Source organism: Chrysochloris asiatica, unplaced genomic scaffold (genome assembly GCF_000296735.1).
Source record: "Chrysochloris asiatica unplaced genomic scaffold, ChrAsi1.0 scaffold00349, whole genome shotgun sequence".
NCBI lineage: Eukaryota > Metazoa > Chordata > Mammalia > Afrosoricida > Chrysochloridae > Chrysochloris > Chrysochloris asiatica.
The window spans coordinates 2,004,655-2,012,364 of NW_006408867.1; the positions used below are offsets into that span (position 1 = coordinate 2,004,655).

At 42.7% G+C, this 7,710-nt stretch overlaps 1 pseudogene; it reads right to left on the reverse strand.

The window, feature by feature from the left end:
• Positions 1-1,032: 1,032 nt before the first annotated feature.
• On the reverse strand, positions 1,033-1,143 carry LOC102829162 (annotated as a pseudogene).
• Positions 1,144-7,710: the final 6,567 nt, after the last annotated feature.

Consider the following 7,710-nt stretch of genomic DNA (forward strand, 5'->3'; position numbering starts at 1 on the left):
CCAAGGAGCAGCTGGTGGGTTTGAACTGCCGACTTATGGTTCAAAGTCCAGTGCTGATCCTACAGCGTCACGTGTTATTTGGAATGTAAGGAGTGAACTGTTTTACTCAGTGTTTAAACCTACCTCTGGTTCTTTTCCAAGGTCAACTTTGTTTCATTCACTCCTCATTCATTAATTTATTCATCCATTCAAACATATATAAAACATTGGTGGTGTAATGGATAAGCATTCTGCTTCACACTGAAAAGATGGTGGTTCAAACTCACTATCTACTGCACAGGTGAGAAGACCTAGTGATCTGCTTCCATAAAGATTGTTGTTATTGCCTTTCATTGAGTTGGTTCCAACTCACAATGATCCTGTATAGGGTTTCCAAGGAGTAGGTAGTAGGTTTGAATTTCCAACCTTGTGATTAGCAGTCCAGTGCTAATCCTACAGCACCACACCAGGACTCCATAAAGATTACAGTCTAGGAAACTCTGTGGGGCAGTTGAGCTCTGTCACATAGGGTCTCTATGAGTTGAAAATTGACTCAGTGGCACCTAACAAGAAAACAACGATCCTGATGCATGAGTGAAAAGATGACTGGCAGTCCTACTCTTAGGAAGACCACAGTGAAATCAGTACATAAATGGTACCTGATTAATGTTTGCTGAATGGCAAATATGAGTCCTGAAGCAGATTGTGTCTGTTCAAATCTGGTCTGCACCACTTACTGGATGAACAAATATCTGGGCAAATGATTTACTTCTCTGTATTTCTGTTTCTCTACCTACCTTTTAAGTTTTTATCTCTATTTTTATATTGGGGGAGTAGAAAAGAATGTAGCCCCTATACTGGGCCCTATTCATTGACGTCTTCTTGTTCCATACGGTTAAGGAAGACTTTGAGGAAATAGAAGTTGTTTGGAAGATTCCAGATGTCGTTGCTTTGTATGTTGTGATGAGTAGAAGGGATGAAGTGAAGTGTGAAGGCCCCTCACACCCTCCATCTTACCTCAGACTATGTCCTAGCGTGGAGAAAGCACTACTCTCATTCCTGCTTCTTGGGATTGTTGATGGCCACCTAATGAGAGAACCACAGCAAGAAGAATGATACGCCCAGCATGTTGTTGAAAATGGCAGGCTGCAAATCCATGATCATCCTCACTAGCCGGGCTTGGTGTTTTCTCCATGTATTTATTTTATGAGGCTGCTATAGAGATTGAAAAAGTTAATACAGGAAAAATACTTAGAGCTACTTAGCACCAGGTAAGTTCTAAGTAAGATAACCCCACCTGGCTCCCGAGCTTCCAGTGATCTCTGAATGTTTTGATAAGATGGCTGCTCCCCGCAAGTCTCCTTATTTCCTTTGTCACAAATGTCACTACTGTCCCAGGCCCCACTGCTCCCTCACATTTAACACAACGATCTCATTATGCCTTTTGTTTCTGTTTACATCATCTGTGCCATTCCACTCCTGGTCCCCAAGCACCAGACTTCTAGATTATCCCTCTTCCCCCAGACTGAAATCCCCATGCAGATCTGTACATTCTTTTCCTGGCCCATCTCTCATTCCGCCCCATCTCACCAAAGCCGTCTCCTGGTAGAGCTCAAGGGCAGTCACGCATGAGCACTTCCTCCTGTAAGCCCCATCTCTTCTCAAAGTATCCTCTTTGTCTTCATGCTCTTTAGTACCCCCTACTAGTGGCTGGCGCTTTGAGTTAATGCACCAGACTGTAAAGCTGTTTAAACTGCAAGGTCGGCAGTTCAAGCTCACCAGATGCTCCTCGGAAACCCTACACAGGGTCACTATGGGTCAGAACTGACTCGCTGGCACTTAACAACAACAACAACTAATGGCTGGAGTCCTGGTGTGGCACTGTGGGTTAAAGACTGCAAACCCATTTGAACCACAAGTTCAGCGGTTCAAGCTCACCAGTCACTCTTGGAAACCCTATATAGGGTCGCTATGGGTCAGAACTGACTCAATGGCATTTAACAACAACAACAACTAATGGCTGGTTTTCTATAACATTCCTGATACCCCCAATCTAGAGGTGAGGTGGGTGCCCCCTGTATCCTCACTGTAGCTTACAGACCATTCTCCCTCCCTACTGCCTAGAAAACTGCAGGATGCAGTGTCCTGTTGACAGGTTCTATCCCCCACTACATGAGCCACCCCTCATTGCTGCAATCACCCACCTCACTCCTTGATGATTCTAGCCCTGGGCTCACTGTCACTCCCCAGTACCACTTCTGCCATGCTTCTTGGTGGCTTCAGTATCCATGAAGAGGACTTTCTCAAACTCTAGTCTTTCAGTTTGACTTCTCCTCAGTGAACGTACCCTTCATCATGTCTCAACTATCCACTAACCTAGTCATATCCTAGTCTTCATGATCACCCAAAGGAACTCTGGTAGTATAGTGGTTATGAATCGGGCTGCTAATCTCAAGGTCATCAGTTCGAAACTACCAGTAGTTCCACGGGAGAAAGATGAGGCTTTCTGCAGCCTCAGAAATCCTATGCAGGGTCACTATGAGTTGGAACCAACTCCAGGGCATAACCACCACCGCCGCCATCATTTTCCAAACCTTCCACACACACTCCTTTTCAAGCATTCTGCCCTCTTGATTTCTGAGCTCATACCTTTCAGTACCCGAACTTCAACAGTTCTTCTATTGCACATGGGACCTACAACCCATTGATTCTACTACCATTTTCCTTGCCTCTTACCATGCCGGTGTTCTCACTTTAAAATCCACGGTCAAGTGTAATAATCACTCCCTTACATACATTCTCCTTTCCCTGGTTCATCTTGTCCTTTCTTGAATTGTTTGGCTGATATATCTCTTTCATGCTATAGATTACCCACCCCCCATCATTTTGCATTTTCTGTACATATTTGTTGAAGAAGCAAGTTCAATTGTCCTGTAGTTTCCCAGAGACTGGGTTTTGCCAGTTGCATGACTGCACACTTGGCTGTCCTCTGTCCCCTGTATTCATATTGCCTCTAGAGACTTGGCCACATTTTGGTTCTCTCTTTCTCCCAGGTCTGCTATTTGTACTTTGAATAGAGGAATATTTTGTTGCCTCATTTGTGGGGTGGGAGGGTGGGTGCTGATCTTTGCTCTCTCTATTAAGTTTACTAAGGCTGCCATTTAAAATCCCCACAAACTGGGTGACGTAAAGCAACAGAATTATTATGTCATAGTTCTGGGGACGAACAGTTTGAAATCAAGGTGTTGGCCATGCCATGTTCCCTATGAATGCTCAAGGAGAATTTTGCCTCTTTCTAGCTTCTGGTGGTCAATGGTATTTCTTGACCTGTGACAATATAACTCCAAGCTTGGCTCTGTCTTCACCTGACTTACTTCTCTCTGCTCAATATCTCTGTATCATCATTCTTTTAGAAGGACACCAATCACGTTGGCTTATGGACCACCCTACTACAGTCAGGCCTCATGTTAACAACTAAGTACATTCACAAAGATGCCATTTCCAAATAAAGTCACACACACAAGTACCAGAACATACTTTTTGGGAGACCTAAATTACCTGTAACAATCTGATCAACTAGTTTAGTAGTTTTAGAAAATAGTAATATTCTAACATTCCTTCGTTTTTAGCTCAGATAGTTTTACAAAGAGACCCCATTTGTGCCCACCTCATCATCAACTATATCTGGTTGCCCTGATCATTTTGGAAAGAAAGAACAAATGCTTGATTCCTTTTATTTACCTATTTTCAAATTAACCATGAGGGTTGTTCATCATCCAGAGAACCAGTGCGTTGCTATGGTTGTATTAGCATCATCACGAGCAAAGAATATTAACATTCCTATGTGCTTTAAGCCACTACAATAATTATATTATTATCGCCCAAGCTGTCCCATCTTTGGCTTGTTGTTATTGTTGTTGTTAAGTGCCTTTGAGTCATTTCTAACTCATAGCGACCCTGTAGGAACTTAGTTAGTTTGGCTTCTGAGTCCTACTGACACAATTCCAATAGTTTGGTAACTTTCTTGCTATCTGGTATGATCATATGTTCTAGGTTAACCTTGTATATTTCCCAGGTAATATTTACTGAGCACACACTATTTTGAATCCTGTTGTAGGCCCTGGAGATGCGATAAGCAACTGTTCCACTACCTCCAGGAGCTAATGGAGAAGGACATTGTTTTCCTGTGTTATACTCAAAGATCATCCCTGAAAAAATATACTCTTTTTTTCTAAAAGATTGTCCCATGTTTCTGTATGAGATCCAGAAATTGGGTATAAAACCTGCTAGTAGACCAAAAGTAATGATAAAAACCTTGGTTTCTGCCATTAAGATGACTATTCTTGCTGGATGTAGACCTGAGGCTCCATCTTTCCAATTCTTGTGAGAGTAAAAAGACCCAGAAGTCTTGCCACTGCTCAAAGTTACATAACTAGTTCGTGGCAAAGCCTGTTCTACAGGACAACGGAACTTGCTTCTTCAACAAATATGTACAGAAAATGCAAAATGATGGGGGGTGGGTAATCTATAGCATGAAAGAGATATATCAGCCAAACAATTCTAGACAGCTTCAACCTTATAGCGAAGCTAAGGGAGCAAAACGAATACAACTGAAGCTGAACCTTTTGGTCTTTTCTGGTCTAGAGAACAGTCCTTCTCAATGGGGCCATGGTCACAATTTGGTGGTGGCATTGTTTCTGCCTGACTGGTCTCTGGACCATGGAATGGATTCAAAGGGATTATAGGATATTTTTAATATTATGAGGGAGACAATGAAAGCCAATCTGAGAAAACTGGGAGCAGGAAGATAAAAGGACATACCGGTAGAGGAAATGGGCTGCTCTGTGCTGATAAACCATAGAGATTGTTCCTGAAAGGAAGGACCAAGGCTCATGCTATGAAGAATTGTATGTAAGATATTTACTTACAGGCCTGGGTCTCTCTCTGAAAGACAATGTTATATAACAAATCCCAGCGCTTCAACAGTCCAGGGGTTGGGTCCTAACTCCATCACTAACCAGTTGAATGGTCTTTGAAAATTCTTTTCAATATTCTGAGCCTCAATATTGTCCTCTGTAAATCAAGACTAAACAGTGTTTGGCTGGCAGTGTGGCTCTGAGGATTAAAAGGGGTCACATCTGTTCTTTTTTTTTTTTTTTTTTTCACTTCCTGAGCTGGCTATTTATGAACCTCTGATAAAACCGACCCCACCCCTGACAATGGCAAGCTTGTGTATACATACATACTAAGATATCTAGATAGGAAAACTAGTTGGAATTCACTGAGGCCCACTCTTCCAGAAAGTTACTAAGTGTTTAAGCAGAATCTGGGAAAACTCCTTCCTGGCCGCTGAATCCACCTCCTAAAAGTGCTGCTCAAAGACAGCTGCAGCCTGGCTCTTAAAAGCAAGATAAAAGAATCACCCGTTGGCATAGCGAGCCCATCTCCTCTCTGGGCAGCACAAAAGAAAGCTCAAAAGCATCTCCAGTTTGATTGCCAAGTGAGGGAGAGAAAGTAGCTTAAATGATGACTGCAAGTGTCTCCCTGCGCATTAAATCCACTTCCGTCTCTGTTTTTGCTCTGAAGCCGTGCCATCACTTTCCGCTGCACCTGCATCTCTGTGTCTCTGCATCCCTTGGGGAGCCACGGGCATGTGCCCGGAGCCTTCCTGCAAGAACTGCTGCTCAGCCCAGAAAGCCTGGAGAAGCGGTGCATACTCACTCTGCAAAGCTTGCTTAGCCTAGAGCATGCTTTTGGCAGCTGAGTGCTGTTCAAACTCAATACGATCCCATGTGACCCAGGAGATCTGCCCCCATGATTTTCTAGGCAGAAATTTTTAGGAGTCCTGGTGTGGCACGGTGGGTGAATGCGCTGCACTGTAAAGTCGGTTTGAATCGCAAGGTCAGTGGTTCAAGCTCACCAGCCGCACTCGGAAACCCTATACAGGGTTGCTATGGGTTGGAACTGACTCAACGGCACTTAACAACAACACTTTCAAGAGAAGCTAATCGCCATTCCCTGACAACTCTCTCTCGCCTCCCGCTGAGCTGAACAGGGGGCTTCAAGCTGCCCACCTTTGGGTAGTTGTCTTAACAGTCGATCAATCGATCATGGTTCGGCTACCAGGCCTCCTCCCAGGGCATGCTATTATTATACTGGAAAGAAAACAGAAAACGGAAAGCTCGCTAAACCTAGCCACAGACCAGACAGACAGGTATCTGGGGAGTAAACTTTACACGGAAACAGAAAGGACCTGTAGGTAGATATAGTCTTGCTTTGATTAGAAAAGAAAAAAAAAAAAAAATTAGAACATTGTCAGGCTGAAACAGCTATTAAGAGTTTCAACTGGAATTCCTCTAGTTGGTTTTAAAAGGAAAAGGGCGAAGTCAAAACGCAGTGGGCTTGTTTAAAATACCTTAAAAGGGAGGCGTCTGTATTGTTGTTAAATGCCACCGATAAATGCCACCGAGTTTGTTCTGACTCGTAGGCGTGTCTGGTGAGTTTGAACTATTGACCTTGCTGTTAGCAGTCCAATATGTATGCTACAGGGCCACACCAGGATCCTGTATCAGTACTGGCATTTGTTTATAGACTTCTCCTCTTCAGGAACCTTATACTGGATGGTTATGAGTTGGAACCGATTTCATGGCACTTACCAACAACACCACCACCACATGGAGAAAAAATTGAAGTTGTGAAAGATTTCATTTTACTTGGATCTACAATCAGTGCTCATGGAAGCAACAGTCAAGAAATCAAGCAATGTATCATACTGGACAAATCTGTTGTACAAGAACTCTTTAAAGTGTTAGAGAGCAAAGATGTCCATTTTGAGAACTAAGGTATACCTGAGCCAATTGTCTCATATGCATGTGAAAGATGGACAGTGATTAAGGAAAACAGGAGAAGAATCAATGCCTTTGAACTATGATTTGATAAAGAATATTGAACCTACACAGACTGCCACAAAATGAACAAATCTGTTTTACAAGTATGGCCAGATTGCTCTTTGGAAGTGAAGATGATGAGATTTTGTTTCTTGTACTTTGGACAAGTTATCAGGAAGGACATGTTCCTGGAGAAGGACATCATGTTTGGTAAAGTATGGGGTCAACAAAAAAGAGGAAGACCCTCAACAAGATGGAGTGAAACAGTGACCCTAGCAATGGGCTCAAATTTTACAATTGTAAGGATGGTGCAGGACTGGACTTTTGTTGAACAAAACAGTGCCCAGCCCTGCACCATCCTTACAACTGTTGTGTTTTGATCCCACTGGTGCTACCACGTGGTTGAAGGTGTTCCTTTTATTCATTGACCATCCACTTCACCAAACATGATGTCCTTCTCCAAGGACTGACTCCTCATAACAACATGTCAAAAGAATGACAGACAAAGTCTTACCACCCTCATTTCTAAGCATTCTGGTTGTACTTCTTTCAACACAGATTTGGATGTTCTGCTGGCTGTCCGTGGTACTTTTCAGTATTCTTTGCTAGCACCATAATTTGAATATATCAGTACTTCTATTGTCTTCTTTACTCATTGCCCAATTTTCACATGAATATGAGGCAATTGAAAATAACCATGGCTTGGATCAGGCACAACCTAGTCTCCAAATTGAAATCGCTGCTCTTTGACATTTTATTTTATTTTTTATTAAAGATTTTTATTGTGGATTGGGTAAAAGTTTACAGGGCATATCATCAGTTTTACATTCAACAAATCATATAC